Source organism: Mixophyes fleayi, chromosome 6, assembly GCF_038048845.1.
Source record: "Mixophyes fleayi isolate aMixFle1 chromosome 6, aMixFle1.hap1, whole genome shotgun sequence".
Taxonomy (NCBI): Eukaryota; Metazoa; Chordata; class Amphibia; order Anura; family Limnodynastidae; genus Mixophyes; species Mixophyes fleayi.
In genome coordinates, this window is record NC_134407.1 from 174,714,756 (window position 1) to 174,731,900 (window position 17,145).

The 17,145-nt window shown below is 41.7% G+C and overlaps 1 long non-coding RNA gene across 1 annotated transcript; it reads right to left on the minus strand.

Annotated features, from left to right (window-relative positions):
- Nucleotides 1-12,698: 12,698 nt before the first annotated feature.
- Nucleotides 12,699-15,884, minus strand: LOC142094811 (uncharacterized). The gene is made up of 2 exons (XR_012677712.1): nucleotides 14,387-15,884; nucleotides 12,699-14,342 (listed from the first exon to the last, which is right to left on the minus strand). It is a non-coding gene; the product is annotated as an uncharacterized LOC142094811 (long non-coding RNA).
- Between the last annotated feature and the right edge of the window lie 1,261 nt (nucleotides 15,885-17,145).

Consider the following 17,145-nt stretch of genomic DNA (forward strand, 5'->3'; position numbering starts at 1 on the left):
AAAAGATTGCATGCTGTACATTTTTTAGTTTTGATTGCAAGTTAAATTTCTTATGTTTAAGTGACTATGGGGCCTATTTATCAATCAATTTTTTGCTGCCAATCCCCCCGAAAAATGACTGTTTTTAGGGTATAGCCGCAAATCTAAGTCCTCTTCAAATTTATTATTGGTGCATCGCATTTTTCTTCGAAATACATAGCAGTCCCCATAGATGTCTATGGGGACTGCTATGTACCAGTTTATTAACTTTTGTAAAAACATTTACACTTGTGGTAATGTACGAGAGCTTAGGCTGGCGTACATTACCATTTCTGATCGTTTTCAGCACTGTAAAGCTCTGCTCCGAAGAGCAGAGCTTTACAGCACATGTGCAGCCCTGTCACATGACCCAGGTCCTTCGGGTCACTGCTGTTTGGATGCCTGGAGGCAGGAGGAACGAAGAAGCCACCCAGGATCACATTACGAATATCGAGTGGTAAGTAACTTTTTTTTTCCACAGGAACAGCATTTTATTGGAACTGCTGTTCCTGTGTTGGTTTTTTAATAAATTTGAGAAATAGTTCAATCCTTATCAATGCGATAAGGATTGAAAACTATTTTTCATTTTTTGCTGATATTGATAAATGTGCCCCAAAGATAGAGGCTGGTTCATACAAAGTGTTAACGTTTTAAAAATTGTGAATCCAACTGCACCTTACAGTGCACATATTATTTACACACAATAGAATCAGCAATGTTGTCGCCTGAGATGTATTTATGAGAACGCAGCTCATCTGTTCACCAGGAGCCAATGGCTCATTGATTATGTGGTCACTAAGCATGCCTCCCAACTAATTCCAATTTTAGGGCTTTGGAGGGTATCTTGGTTCACAGCTGTTCTGCATATAACTGGCCATAGTGATCCTTTTTTATTATTCTCAAATTCGAATATTAATTACTAGATCCTGAAAATACATTGGAGTAAAAAAAAACAAAAAACAACAACAACAACCAGGGACCGATTAAGGGTTCCAGCCGCCCTAGGCTATTTCAGCCGTAGCGCCTTCCCCCTTCCTCCAGCCACCTCACCTGCCGCCCCTCCCCCCAACATTAGAACGGACTTACCTGCTGTGGAGTCCTCTCTTCAGCGCTGTGTATGACAGGCAGTCTGGCAGCGATCGCTGCTAGCTGCCTGTCAGTGCGGCCCACACTCTGCTTACGCTGGTCACGTGAGATGTGGAAGTCCTGATTTCACATGACCAGAATAAGAAGCGCCCGCGGCCACCCTGACAGGCAGCTAGCAGCGATCGCTGCCAGACTGCCCGTCATGTGAGTGACAATCGGGAACGCTCCTTTAGACCAGGGGTGGTCCCGATGACTCCAGGTGCCAAATTTAAAAAAAAACAGCGCTCCAGCCTATTGGCTGATCAGGCCCTGGGTCAACAACAAAAGAGGAGTTAAGATAATCATTTTCGCGTAAATGAAATTCAGTACCCATAACTTCACTTGAGGAGAAAGTTCAAGACCATGAACACCCCCTAAAATCCTGGCTCTGATATACAACGTAGTTTTGATATTGCAACACCTCAGTCCATGTAGTAGAGCTGGATTACTGCTTGACCTTCTATCTACACACATCTGGATCTCATTCCAGTCTGCACATTTTGTGTCCTGTCACAGTGCGAACATTTTTTCCACTAGATGGCGCTGTGTATGTTTACATGTTCACGTGTGCATAGTAAGTCTTCATGCTGCACCCTGTGTAAGCTTATGAATGTCGTCTCTGAAATAGTATTTATAAATGTCATGTATAAAAGTGGACCTGTCATCATTACCGAAAAAGAAATAATAATAAATTGCTAAGAAAACATTCTCTGCCCTCTATTTTAATCCATACTTGCATGTACCATTAGTCCTATGTAGTCTGCCATAGGTTAGATTCAAGAATTAAATCAGACTGTTAAAATTAAGCTAACATCATTATTATCGTAGATTTCTAAGGCGCCACAGTGCTCTGCAGCGCGTACAGTAGGGAAGACAAGGACATACATAAAACAGTACATACGTAAAACAAGAACAGACAAGGCAGACAAAATGAATGGAGACATGAAAACAAAGGGTATGGAGGACCCTGCTCATTAGAGAGCTTACATTCTAACTTCATTATTAACCCCCACCCCACATTTGCAGTGTTCCCTTTCAAGTGTGCATTAACCCTTAATTTGACTTAAAATGTGATTTGAAAGTTCTCCCCCCTCTGGTAAACTCCTCTCTGTAATCTCTGCTTCACCACACATAGCTATCAGGTGGGGGTCCTATATCAGTGTTGGCTAACCTGTGACACTCCAGGTGTTGTGAAACTACAAGTCCCAGCATGCTTTGCCAATATATAGCAGCTTATTGCTGGAAGGGTATGCTGGGACTTGTAGTTTCACAACACCTGGAGTGTCACAGGTTAGTCAACACTGTCCTATATGGTTCTCTATTAGCATAATTAAACCGGCTGTGGTGCACCAAAATCACCTATGGTATCAGGAGTGCGGGTAAACTTTATATGTTCCATATCTAGACTGGAGACAGACGTAATCTGCGGCTGTCCAATTAAACACTGTAGATAATTTCAGTAAATTCAGAATGCCTTGCAAGATTGTAAGATTACCTGTGGTAAACATTAATTCAAATGGTAATTGCAGAAAACAGAAGAAGCCCAAGATGGGGGAGGGGCATTGTGATGCACAGATCTCCCCAATTCTGGCACCTGGAAACTCAGAGGCACCTTCGTCCACACACACACAGGGCTAGATTTACTAAGCTGCGGGTTTGAAAAACTGAATATGTTGCCTATAGCAACCAATCAGATTCTAGCTGTCATTTATTTAGTACTTTCTACAAAATGATAGCTAGAATCTGATTGGTTGCTATAGGCAACATCCCCACTTTTCAATCCTGCAGTTTAGTAAATCTAGGCCACAGACTGCAGTTATTGAGGTAATATAAATGCAGTTTCATTATGCACACTATCCAATTTGTTTGACAGTGTTTTCTAAAATGAAAGCTCATTGCATTGCCTAGTCCAGTGGTTCCCAAACTTTCCCATTTCAAGGCACCCTTAGGGTCTCCAGAACTTTTTCAAGGCAGCCCTAAGCCAAAATAATTACCAAGTTGTCTCCCACCTTGCTTACCACCGGCCCAGGCAGCGGCACCCCTGTGAGATCACCGCAGCACCCCATGGAGCCTAGGCACACAGTTTGGGAACCTCTGGCCTAGTCCCTCTCACTATATTTACTTTTTAAAAAGCAATTCTTAGAAATTACATTGAAATTATCTTTATTAACCTTCATTTTTCAAAAGTACAATAAAAATATTCAGATGCCAAAGATTGGTCCCGTCACAAAGCACAACCAACATACTCAAATTAATCTCTCCGCTGTTAAAGTATATCTCCACTCTTCCTAATGCCTTAAAATATTTACTTTTCAATACAGTTCCTTCCCCAAAACTTGTGTTTTTCAAGTTACAGCTAACTTCTGGTAGCTGTAATAGTTCCCAGTCTGCAAGGGAATAACTATCATAGATACAGTGCATATGCCTTGGGGCCCACATATCCTGTTATGGTCCCATATGTGTATGTGGGTTGTTCACCATTGGGCAGTACACGGGGGTTCTTAAAAAAACAACAACTTCGCTATGGGGACCACAAATGTCTACTTACAGCCCTGTCAGTCTGTATATTTTTCTCTTGCTGCCAGGTAAAACCCACTGCTTCCTTCAAGCAGCCATTTGTTGTTGACCCAGTGTCACAGAATTCAAAGCTGCAGCAGAATAATCTGTTCACACCTCATCAGTTTATGACACTGCTTTAATTGAACCAGCTGACTTTCCTTCAAGGAAAACAAACTTGGTAGCTGCACTGTACAGTAAAAAAGCCACATCTCTGTCAGTAAGTTACAAGGACACCTAAGTTGCTCAATTGACTGTCATATTTCTGTTACTTTATGCTAAGTCACTAAGGGTCATTTACAAGCTACAAGATTTATTACTACATTTAAATACAAATGTTCTTTGGTGACGTTTCATACCTATTCTTGTGCAATTGTGACTGGTTTCATGTGGAAGTGCATGGATTTATGGGCCAAGATGGGGGCATTACCAGAGATACAAAAGTCTGCAGTGACCACTAGAAGAAGTTTGGTGGATCAAGGACGCTCCTTGCCAAATGTGGGTTAATCAAATATGTGCGCCTTATTTTGCACTTATAGGAGAAACAACATTGTATTTTGTGGGACAGAAATATTAATATAACCTAGAGGTGGAGAGGGTGTATTTATACATTTTCAGGTAGTGTGCATTGGTTTTAACTCTCACCTCTGATGTCCTGGAGATTGGGTTTGATTGCAGTATTTATAACATACTTGCCAACTCTCCTGGAAATTTTCAAGAGTCTCACGGACTCCCATAAGAGTGTGGCAATCTCCCGGATCTGCCCACTTCACTAGGAAGTGCCCACTTCCTAGTGAAGTGGGAAGAATTAGGTCCCAAAAGCCGCGATTCAAGGTGAATCGCGATGTTTGGCCCCGCCCCCGCTGTCAAATGAAGTCTACATCATTACGTCACGGGTGGCGAGTCCAAAATGACGCACATTTTGGAGCCCCGCCCCCATCACGCCCACCTCCCCTGGCAGGCTCCCGGAAACCAACTTTCTAAAGTTGGTAAGTATGATTTATAACAGGATGTATTTTGCGCTTTTCAGTCTAAGTTCTGTGGTAAAATGCATTAGTGGGGGCACTTCAACAAATGTAATGTAAATCTAACACTCACAAAAGTGGCGCATGTGATAAAAATAGTGATGATGTCCCCTCTCTTATTCTTGATTTAAAACAGAAATGAGGATAAACTGATTTTTGGAGAGAAAATGCATAATGGTTCGTTTTGTGATGCGATACTTCCGCCCTGTGTTACTTTTTATAGCTTCTCCAAACTCCAGATGGAAATTAGGGGAGGGGGATTCCAAAGTCCAAAAGTATTGTGGGCCTGCAGTTTTTACGGTATGTAAATAATTATTAAGGACTTGGATCAATAAGTAAATAAACTGCCCTGTTGGCAGCAACACAAGAAGCAGCAGTCACTTATTTTCCCATTTATAAATCAAACATTTTAAAGTAAACCAAATAATAGTAAAGACTGTATAACTGACTATATAGATGCTGATGTCCATCCTTTTGCATGAGCTGCCCTTTATACATCTGGATTGTCCTAGATAACCAGGCACTATTATCTGTGTACATTCCCAGTCTGGAAGCAAAGCCTGGGGAGCATTAAGTAAGAAAGAGATCTTTGTGCTGTAGTAAAAATGGAACAGTATCCTATTCTGCAAAATGTTTACTGTCAATTGTCTCCTAGCCATAGTGTACAAACAGAGATGTCTACAGCTCACCCCTTTATTATCTCAGGTTGAACATGGTTCCAGGGCTTGTTATTTGGAGCAGTCACTTAACCATAATCACCATTTATTTATATAGCACCACTGATTCCGCAGCACTGTACAGAGAACTCACTCACATCAGTCCCTGCCCATTGGGGCTTACAGTCTAAATTCCCTAACACACAGACTGACACACAGACTAGGGTCAAATTGTTAGAAGCCAATTAACCTACCAGTATGTTTTTGGAGTGTGGGAGGAAACCGGAGCACCCGGAGGAAACCCACGCAAACACGGGGAGAACATACAAACTCCTCACAGATAAGGCTATGGTCGAGAATTGAACTCATGACCCCAGTGCTGTAAGGCAAAAGTGCTAACCACCAAAAGGGGGAGATGCTTCACTCTGCAGCCAATAGTTCGTATCTATTAATGCAATTTCCGGAGCAGCTGAGATAGTTGTTGTTTTTGATGAGCTAGTGGGAGTATACTTGGTGGGGCGTTTACATTAGTGGAATCTGAAAGTTACCTAAAATGTACTTTTGTGTTGAGGACTATTAATTATGCATTAATATCATGGTTGTCGTCAGTAAGATAGTTAAAACTACTTTGAAGAGGAAGAAGATGATCATTTACCTGATCAATGGCGAACAGGTTAGTTTCCAGCTGACGAGACACCTTCTGTTCTTGGACTAAGCAAATCTATGAAGATTTAGTTTGGTTCAATCATAGGCCCTAGGACACAAGGTTCATGAGCACCAGATAATTCAGGCCAAGAGCCTGTGGGCACAATTAGTGCAGGCCAATTTCCCGAGGACGCAAATTTAATTCAGGCCTTAGGCTTGTGGCATAAGTAGTTAGGCACTAGACCTGTGTCCTCAATTCCGGCATTAGGCCTGCAGTGCATTAGGAGGTTCTTCCTCTTCCCCGTCTCTCAGGCTAGTGCCCCTCTTCCTCTCCTCCTCCACCAGCCCCCGGGGTGACTAAATTGTAGTCTATTTGGTCCGTAAACTTAGAACCTTGCCCTGGAGATACTTTTCTTGTCTTTTTATTGTACAGTATTGGTTTAGGAGCCCTCCCTAAAAAAGGTAGAATTTTGGTGTGCCCTTATTTTATAGGACCCATTAGTCAGACCCCGGTAAAGGTAAGGTTCTAGTGTGATTACTGTGTATTTCCTGTCTGTGGCTTTACTGTACTGTGTGTATCACTGTTAGGCTTTAGATAGGTTATTACATTACACCTAGTGCTAGAAGTTTGTTTTGCAAGCATACCGGTCACATAGAACGTTGGACCAGTACACGACCTGTTCCCAGACCAGAACATGCGCGAGGTGATGGCATCCGAAGTGTGGTACAGTTACCCTAGTCCAGTCAAACACCTCAGACATCCCCCCTTCCCCTTCCTTCTGCTACCACTTCCGAATAACAACTCATGTCTCCTCCCTAGGCCATACCGTGACAGTGGTTGCTGTAAAGGTTATTGCTATTCTGCAGGTGGACCGATCAAGATAGGCCCCTCCTACACTACTAGACCACCACATTAATGACTAAGGGTCTAAATGTGGTTATGGTCCCTCTGTTTTAGAATTGCATACATAATGTGTCAGTAAATGTTCATGTTCAAACTTGCTTGTAAGTTATAAGTTTTAATTAACTTGTTTTAACTGACCAACTTTTAATATGAGCATGGTAGGACGTTTGGAGGAGGGGTGCAGTGTGGCTAGACCACAAAGGGGTAAAAGGAAGGGTATGCCAGAAGGACTAGCTCCGAGGGAGAGGAGGTCTTGATTATGGAGAACAGGGCTTTTCGGCTGTCAGACTACCAGGCAGTCTTCTGCACCTCACACTGGACTGCAGTAACAAAGTGAAGCTAAGTAACCTAGCTGAATCCCTCACTGCAACAAGGTGTTTCATTACTAGTAGAAAGAGAGCTTTTGCAGTCTCAATGAGAAACTAGGGGGCACATTTATCAATGTTCGCCAAAAATGAGAAATATTTATCAATTATTATCGCATGGATAAGGATTGAACTATTTCTCAAATTTATGAACAACAGATCACAGAAACAGCAGTTCCGAAAAACTGCTGTTTCTGTGATAAAAAAACATACTTACCCCCCTCTTCGGAACGCGCTGTCTCCAGATCTTCTCCTCTTTTCATTCTTCAATTGCGCATGTGCAGTTCCAAGCTTCAGCTGGTGTACATTATTAAGACAAGTTTCTGAAAAAAATGTTTTTTTCGGAACTTGTTAGATTTGAGCTGGGAGCAGTCATCATACTGTAGAATGGTGACTGCTCCCAAAGACGGAGAGGAGTGCAAAGCAGCAGATATCCACGTTATCTGCTGCGATGCACCTTTCATAAATATCCGGAGGACACCCAGGGAGCTTAATTTCACGGTAAGTGCACTACCGTGCTTTCATAAATATGCCCCTATTTCTGTTGATGTGGGCCAGAAATTTGTGAGTCACTTAGAAATATTTTGAAGGGGCCGCCAAGATTTCTAGGAAGGGACGCCCTAAACATACCTTACCAGGCCAGCTGCCTGCCTCACTTATTGATTTGCTTGGAGAAGTACAGAGCTCTCTTCACCTATGATTAAAATTTAACTTTGCAGCCCTCGAATGCTGCTTTGTGTGCACACCATGCTGGGATCTGGGACTTCAAATACCTTGCAGAATCAGTGGTCACACACAAGCTCCCTGCTAACACTAAATGGCAACAGAATGGGTGGCAGCTACATGATGTTTGATAGCGGAAGAGCCCTGATAACCCCACTTAGTTGCCGAGTAGTTATGTCCATGCTCTGATCTATTATTAGACAAAAACATGGCTCACCTACGTTAAATTACGTTGACTAGCACTGATTATCCTGTAGCACCATCTAGTGTGTGAAAGGCATAACTGCAATAAACCTTTTACTTATGAGCACAATTATTGGGCGATGTAGTGTGACACTCGATTTTATTTTTGTTCTTACACTTCAGTAATTTCCTACCAGCTTTCTCGAATCCACATCATCTCTCTTTTTTAGGGGGCACCATGACCTGTGTTGTATGTAAATAGTTATCTATAATCATACATATTTATTTTAAATGCACTTCTGTTCACAACCTATGCTGAGGTAATTATACTAAAAATGACTCTATTTGGGGCTGATGAGTTCCGCCAAATTGCTTAGCATAAATTTTGTGATATCGTTCTGCACACACCCAACAAAAAGCCCTGAAAGTATCTTTGCTATGCAGAATTGCACTCATGCACACTTGTGCCTGAAGAAGAGGCATGATGGGGGAGGAAAGGGGTGTTCTAGCGTAGGGCGAGTACACTAAGGGCATGTTTGCGGTGCAAGGTGGTAGGACCAAAGTTGATTTTCAAATCGGCTGTTTTGCACTGCATTAGTGACCTGCATTCTGTGCAGTGACTAATATATGATCCAATGCAACATTGCTACTGCTCAGAATAGTGATAGTTTTGCTGACATTCCCAAGGTGCTATCTGTGTGTATTTCTATATGTTCTCCCTATGTTTGCATGGGTTTTACTTCTGTCCAGGCATACTGGTGGGGAAATTTAGCTTATGTCTAAATTGGTTGTGATGTGTTTGTGGAGTAGAAAATTAGATTGAAAGCACCACTGATTTGTATTCTAAGATAAGATGGGGAGTCCTGTGTCCATGTATAGTTATACTTCCCTTGTAACTTAACCAATTTAGCCTGTGGAATACTGATGGGAAGGAGTCAGATTTATTGATGTTCAATTTATAAAGGGAAGCGTTACTATATTGATCTAGGGTGTCGTGCAAAGCTGACAGCGAGATCTCCGGGCTGGTCACAAATAAAAAACGTCATCTGCAAATAATCATTAGATGAGGGACTTTAACAGAGGGCCATAATTGATTTTGGCACAAATCCTACCTGATCTGGATGGATTAATTGTGGGATAAGCAGTTAGCAATTCATTTGGCATAAATCTTAATATATATATTGAGGATGTGAGAACTTGGGATTTTGTATCTACAGGGGGAAACACTGGAAGATGTTTGGATGTGATACAAAGAGAGGTTGTGCCACTGGAATACACTGAGGTGTTTGACACTGTAGGCAAAATGCTGAGGGAACAGCTGAGTACATGAAGTGTGGGGGGTTGGTAGCATGCAACGGAGAACACAGAGCTTGTAGACGCTGCTTGGGGAGCACGTAGCGTGTGCTAAGGTACACAGTGACGCTGGCACTGGTTGAACAGGCTGTAGCAAGGGCCAGATTAAGGGAATGGGCCCCCCCCCCCCCCCCCGTGATCCGAGCCGCCCCCCCCTCCCAGTGATCCAAGCCGCGTCGCCCCCAAAGGCACTTACCTCCTTCTCCTGGCATTGCAGTCCTTCCCCAGCGCGCTGTGCGCTCTTTACTGAGGAGATCTCGTGAGAGTGAGACTCACGAGATCTCCTCAGAAAGGAGACTACAGCGCACCGGGGAAGGACCGCAGTGAAAGTGCTCAGCAGCATTGATCACGCCGGGGGCGCCACCTCCCCCCACCGATCACTACTGCTGCTGAGCACTTTCAAAGGCCCCCTGCATGCCCGAGGCCCCTGGGCTGTAGCCCAGTTATCCCTAGGGTTAATCCAGCCCTGGCTGTAGCGTGTAATGAGGTACACGGATGTGTTTTCAAAGTTAAGGCAGTAAACATATGGATACAACGGAGTGCATCACGGTGACCTTGTAGACCAGAGTTAGACATAAAGTGTAGCGGAGTACACACACACACACAAATAACTAGCAGGTGGGATTGGCACAATCAAATACACAGGCACAAAGTCTAAGACCACCACCAGACTTCACCAGATCGCAGTCCAGTGTAGTTGGTTCCTTAGTGAAAGCACTTAGTACTTAGAGTACTTAGCTTGTGCGAAAGCACCGCAGATGGAACGACAGGTATCAGGGAGACTGGACACAGGCGTTGAAGAAACACAAATAGATGTTATAGTTCCTAGTATAGTCCTGGAGCAGGCGTAGTAATATTGGACACAAGTGATACTCAGGCACTGAGGAGTGCACAGAGCAGGTTCTTATAGTAGCTGGTTGATTGGTGATTCCCTGCATGTGTCCTCAGCACTGGAGGTTACTGGTAACACCTGAGAGAGGTGTCATGTTATCTCTAGTCTGAGGCTGAGCCCTCTGTTAAGGATTCTAATTGGTAATGCCAGCAGTCAGTGACCTGCTGAGTGTTTGAGGCAGACCAGTGAGGTCTAAGACGGCTGGTACTCACAGTAACCCCCTTAGATGGGTGGCCACCGACCACACTTAATAATTAAACCTACCCCCCTTCCCAAATTGGTATTCACGACTAAATAGCCCGCTTTCTCCCAAAATTCACCCCCACTTTCAATTCATAATCCCAAACCACCCTAGCATTAGTTAAATAATGCCATCACACAACCTTAAATTAATAGTCATTACCATGACCCCCACTATTAAATTAAACAGACCCCACCTCAAAATGAAAGTAATACCCAGCCGCTACCCCCATTACAGTATGAGTCTTCTCTCCCTCCCCTCCTAACCCCACATTTACCTTCTACCATCCAGCTTTGTAGACTCTTCTGTCAGCTGGGCAACTGGACCCCCCCCAAGTGTGCGGCTGTAATAGTAGTACTGTTACTTGCATCATTCATTTTTAATTGATACAGTGAGCAAACTAAACTACCACTGGTGTCGCAGTGCTGAAGACTCTGGGGTGTATTTACAAAATGCGATCAGCCATAAACCAGAGGCTGCTTTCTCTGGAGAATGTCATCTCATGTATTTGTAGAATATATTAAGGGGTTAATGCAGGAGAAATCAGAGCTTCAGCAGTACCTTAAGGAGCACTGCATACTCCCATCTTCTATCACAGAGGAGGGGGATTTTCACAATGGATCGCAGCATCAATACCTGCAGTACAACAATATGTAACCTACTGCAGACCACCAATAATAAATAGACCACTCTGTATCATACTTAACGTAGTAATTATAAAAGCACAGTGGAATCAATTTTCTATTAAGGTCAGTTGCTGCCAGGTTTGAAATCAAAGTGGTTTCACGTTGCAGTAGTCTCATCCTCTAAGGTCATTAATTACCTAGTTCCTAGTTAGTTGATAGGCTGCATTTTCAAAGTTATGAGTTCAGTGCACCAAATGACTGGCTCCACTGCGTGAAGGTGATCTGTTCACATTAATCTCTCAATATCCCTAAATGGATATTCTGAATCTGTGCCATATATCTGTTCATCCTTCTAAATGTCCTTCTCTGGCAATTAAATACAAAGATGAATGTGTTTGGTTTCCCAGCAATAAAATTTAATTCTACTTTTTGGGCCACAATTTTTAAAATAACTTACGGCTGTTTTGTTCTCTCTTATCCCAATTGTGATGGCACTGCCTCCTGCGCCTCCTGGTACTGCCATAATCAGTCCTGTTGTGGTCCCTGAATAAGTCAGACCAGACATAAAATACAAAACAAACTGTATGTATCCTCCCAAATTCCCTTCCTTCCAGGACTGACAAGGTTTGGTCCATTGGAGTGGTATCTTTGCAGTCCAATGGTCCCAGTATAATGGACATGGTTCTCACCAAAGATGCTGGCCCATTAAGCTAAGAGAATTTTATATATATATATATATATATATATATATATATATATATATATACATACATACATACATACATACATACATACATACATACATACATACACACACACACACACACACACACACACACACACACAACATTTTCAAATAAACTTTTGTTAAATAAAGGACTCCCCAAAATACTCATTCACCACTTAATAAATATAATTTTACATTTTTGAAGGATTCATTATAGTGCAAATGAGAAATCCCCACCTCTCCAAATAATCCCCATAAAAAAATACCCATCAAGCAACTCTAAATGAATAGGATTTTCCACCATTCACCTGTTCCATGATGGATGAAATTGCATATCTTTCTCCTTATCTTAGTAGAGCTGGGAACCCTGCTGTTTGCGAGATTGTGGCGGGCAAATCAGAAGCCAGGCATCTGTATTGCCTACGTATTGGTTCCCTCCTCTTCTTCGGCACGTATACTGTATTAGTTGCTGGAAGAGAAATCGCGGCTGATGTACTTAATGAGGGTACAAAAAAAAATTGTTGGAACTGAAATAAACCCTTAAATGTCTCGATTTAAAAAAAAAAAAAAAAGATTTCTATAACAGTTTGATATGTTGGTTTTCTAGCCCAGTAGAAAACTAGACACATAGACGTATAGAGATGTAGACATAGGCCAACTTTTTCTTGAGCTGCGTCTTTTTATTACTGAATATGCATTAAGATACAAGTTTGTTAAAAAAATAGAAAATATTTTATAGCCCACACTGCCAATATACATCTAAAAACGTTAAAGTCAAGTTTTCTGAGCCCAAGCTTAGTTAACTCTTGTTTGTAAAATAATAAACTGAACTTAGTCACACAATTCACTGATAGAACCACACATTACACATGAGAGCTTACAATCTATACCAGACTTGGGCAGTCTGTGGCTCTCCAGCTGGTGTAGAACTGCAGGGAATGCTGGAATGTGTAGTTCTGCAACAGCTGAATAGCCACATGTTGCCTAGTTGTAATATAAATTGTACACATACAGCAGGTAATGCCCCGTTTCGGAGAAGGAAAGGATGTGTGGTGGGTGGTCTTACTGCACATATAGTGGACCTGTCATGCAAACAACACTCGTCAGACATGGGTGGAATTTCTTACATGTAATTTGTTATTATGCTGATGACCAACTGTGGGACGATAAATGTTTGTTTATTGGATTACAAATGCCTTCCTTTACATTTTACTAAACATATTCATGACATTTACTGAAGGAAACCATAAATATAAAGGAAAGTCTTTATATATTAGCTTACTATGGTTATTGCTCTTGATACAACACAATTCAGCAGAGCCCCCTGGATACATCTGTGTATATGGAGCCATTTTGTATCAAATCCAAGGCACATAACTCTGCTTAGATGATATAACGACTTTGGTAAAATACACAGAAGTAATCCAAAAGGAAAATGCATTGTTTTTAGTAAAAGTTGCAGAAGGCCAGTTATAAACCAGTGAGATAGTCTTCTGAAGCTGGAAGTCCCTTTAACTAGGTGTTTTGCTTTCAATAAATGTTACGTATTTAATCGGAGAACAATTTAAAAATCAGTTGTTGACCCAACTTAATGGACCTACTTCATGAGTATAGCTGGTGGCTTTGTGGACTGTGTATGAACATCTTTATAAGCTTCATTTGCATGCATGCAGTGTAAACATTAGTGCTGGTAACCTGTACAATGCTGCCTGCATGCAGTGTAAACATTAGTGCTGGTAACCTGTACAATGCTGCCTGCATGCAGTGTAAACATTAGTGCTGGTAACCTGTACAATGCTACCTGCATGCAGTGTAAACATTAGTGCTGGTAACCTGTACAATGCTGTATGCATGCAGTGTAAACATTAGTGCTGGTAACCTGTACAATGCTGCCTGCATGCAGTGTAAACATTAGTGCTGGTAACCTGTACAATGCTGCCTGCATAAAGTAAACATTAGTGCTGGTAACCTGTACAATGCTGCCTGCATGCAGTGTAAACATTAGTGCTGGTAACCTGTACAATGCTGCCTGCATGCAGTGTAAACATTAGTGCTGGTAACCTGTACAATGCTGCATGCATGCAGTGTAAACATTAGTGCTGGTAACCTGTACAATGCTGCCTGCATAAAGTAAACATTAGTGCTGGTAACCTGTACAATGCTGCCTGCATGCAGTGTAAACATTAGTGCTGGTAACCTGTACAATGCTGCCTGCATGCAGTGTAAACATTAGTGCTGGTAACCTGTACAATGCTGCATGCATGCAGTGTAAACATTAGTGCTGGTAACCTGTACAATGCTGCCTGCATAAAGTAAACATTAGTGCTGGTAACCTGTACAATGCTACCTGCATGCAGTGTAAACATTAGTGCTGGTAACCTGTACAATGCTGCATGCATGCAGTGTAAACATTAGTGCTGGTAACCTGTACAATGCTGCCTGCATGCAGTGTAAACATTAGTGCTGGTAACCTGTACAATGCTGCCTGCATAAAGTAAACATTAGTGCTGGTAACCTGTACAATGCTGCCTGCATGCAGTGTAAACATTAGTGCTGGTAACCTGTACAATGCTGCCTGCATGCAGTGTAAACATTAGTGCTGGTAACCTGTACAATGCTGCATGCATGCAGTGTAAACATTAGTGCTGGTAACCTGTACAATGCTGCCTGCATAAAGTAAACATTAGTGCTGGTAACCTGTACAATGCTGTCTGCATGCAGTGTAAACATTCGTTCTGATAGCCTATATAAATGCTGCCTGCTACGTTCATATAGCGAATCAGTGCTTTTGTACCAGTAACCTTTTATAATTATAAATAAAAATAACTTTCTGACTGTATTGTCTTTTCTACGCTGACCCATGCTGAATCATTACTATGGTCATTATTTGTGCTATTTAGACTTCACGTGTTACTGATGTATACATGCCGTTGTAAAGACTAGTTCCTTGAGGCAGGACTGCTTATGAAACATAATGTGACCACAAACAGAGCTGAGCTTGCGCTAGCAGGATTTACTTAGCCTGATGTGGTATAATAAGCTTGACTAGAGCACTATCTTCTTTATATAGTTCCTCTGAGTATTATTAGGAAGAACACTACCCTAGGAATAAAATGGATTACTTACTATTGGCATACTCCGCAAACTAGAGGAATGGGGGGACGACAATGGCTTCAATCACTGACTTTTTACTCTGGTAGGTAAATAACTGAATATGAGCGAAACAATAATAATAATTCTCTATGTTTCCTCTCTTGAATCCACAAGTGGAGTGTACTGCTTTCCTCTTAGTGTGCCTGGGTTAGGTGGCTTATTTGAAAATCTAGTAAACCGCCCTAATCAGTTCACAAGAGAGTGTACTTGTCATTTATAATAACAAAATAATAGTGCGTATGCTTTGTGCAAGATTTTTATCTGTACTTTCAGGTGATTTGGGCAATTCATAGTAAGCTGTGCTTTATGTCAGTTGGGGTGTGTGCATGCAATGGAGTAACTACCATACCAGCAGGGGGTGCAGTTGCTATGGGGCACAGAGTTGAGGGGGACCCACCTTTCCTGTTAAAGCACCACGTGCCCCTTTAACAATTTTGCAATAGGGCCCACAAATGTCTATTATGCCCCTATGTGTAGGTCTACGAATAGAAACAAAATTGCTTGAGTGCATACTACCGTTAAGTACTTTCTAGCCATTTGAAATGTAGTTCAAATAAGGAAGATACAAGTACTTTTACAGAGTAAAAGGTTCTAATAGAACTCTCAAAACTGTAAAGCGCTACGGAATTTGCTGGTGCTATATAAATAAATGATGATGATGATGATGATGAACGTAAATAAATCAATGGGGCCAGATTCTAAAAAAGCTTAAAGGGGTGCTGGTGACACCATTAACAGAATTATTCAACCAGTCACTAGCTACAGGAGTAATTCCAGAGAATTGAAAAAGAGTACATTCACAGGAGGGAAAGGTTACCAGTGGCGTTACCCCAAGGATCTGTACTTGGACCAGTGCTCTTAATATTTTTATTGGTGACATTGCAATTTGTATTGAAGGGAAAGTATGCCTTTTTGCAACTGACACAAAGACATGCAACAAGGTAGACACATTGGAGTTTGTATGTTCTCCCTGTGTTTGTGTGGGTTTCCTCTGGGTGTCCAGTTTCCTCCCACACTCCAAAAAACATACTAATAGGTTAATTGGCTTCTATCAAATTGACCATAGTCTCTCTCTCCCTCTCTCTGTCTGTGTATGTTAGGGGATTTAGACTGTAAGCCCCAATGGGGCAGGGACTGATGTGAATGAGTTCTCTGTACAGCGCTGCGGAATCAGTGGAGCTATATAAATAAATGGTGATGATAATGATGATAAGGAGGGGTATAAAAAATGATTGATGATCTGGGTAGACTATAGGAATGGTTAAGAGAGTGGCAACTACAGTTTAATGCCAAAAAATGTAAAATCATGCACTTGGATCTCAAAAACCCAAAGGCTAAATATAGTATTAATGGCACTAATGGAAACTACTGAGGAGGAAAGGGATCTAAGAGTTACTTTTCAGGTGAGGTTAGTAATGCAACAAAGCAATGAGGAAGGAAAGTCAGATGCCTGGGAGACGAATCAATAGCAGAAAGAAAGAAGTAATAATACCACTGTATAGGTCATTGGTACGGCCTCATCTTGAATACTGTGTTCAATTCTGAAGTCCATATCTCCATAAGGATATAAATACATTAGAGACTGTACAAAGAAGGGCAACTAAAATGGTGCATGGCCTACAGCACAAAACATATCCGGAAAGACTAAAAAAATCTTCATTTGTATAGTTTGGAGCAGAGAAGGGAAAGGGGGCACATGATAGAAACTTTCAAATATATCAACAGTTTTAACTAGGTACAGAAAGGAAACATTCTTTTAAAGGAAGATAAATATTAGAACATTAGGACATGCACTGACACTGGAGGTTCAGAGGAAATTTGAGGAAAAACTACTTGGATAAGTGGAATAGCCTCCGATCAGAGGTGGTAGGGGCTAATACATTAGAGCAATGTAAACATGCTTGGGATAGATATAAGGATATCCGTAAAAAGTATAAAGGATCAAATAGGGTT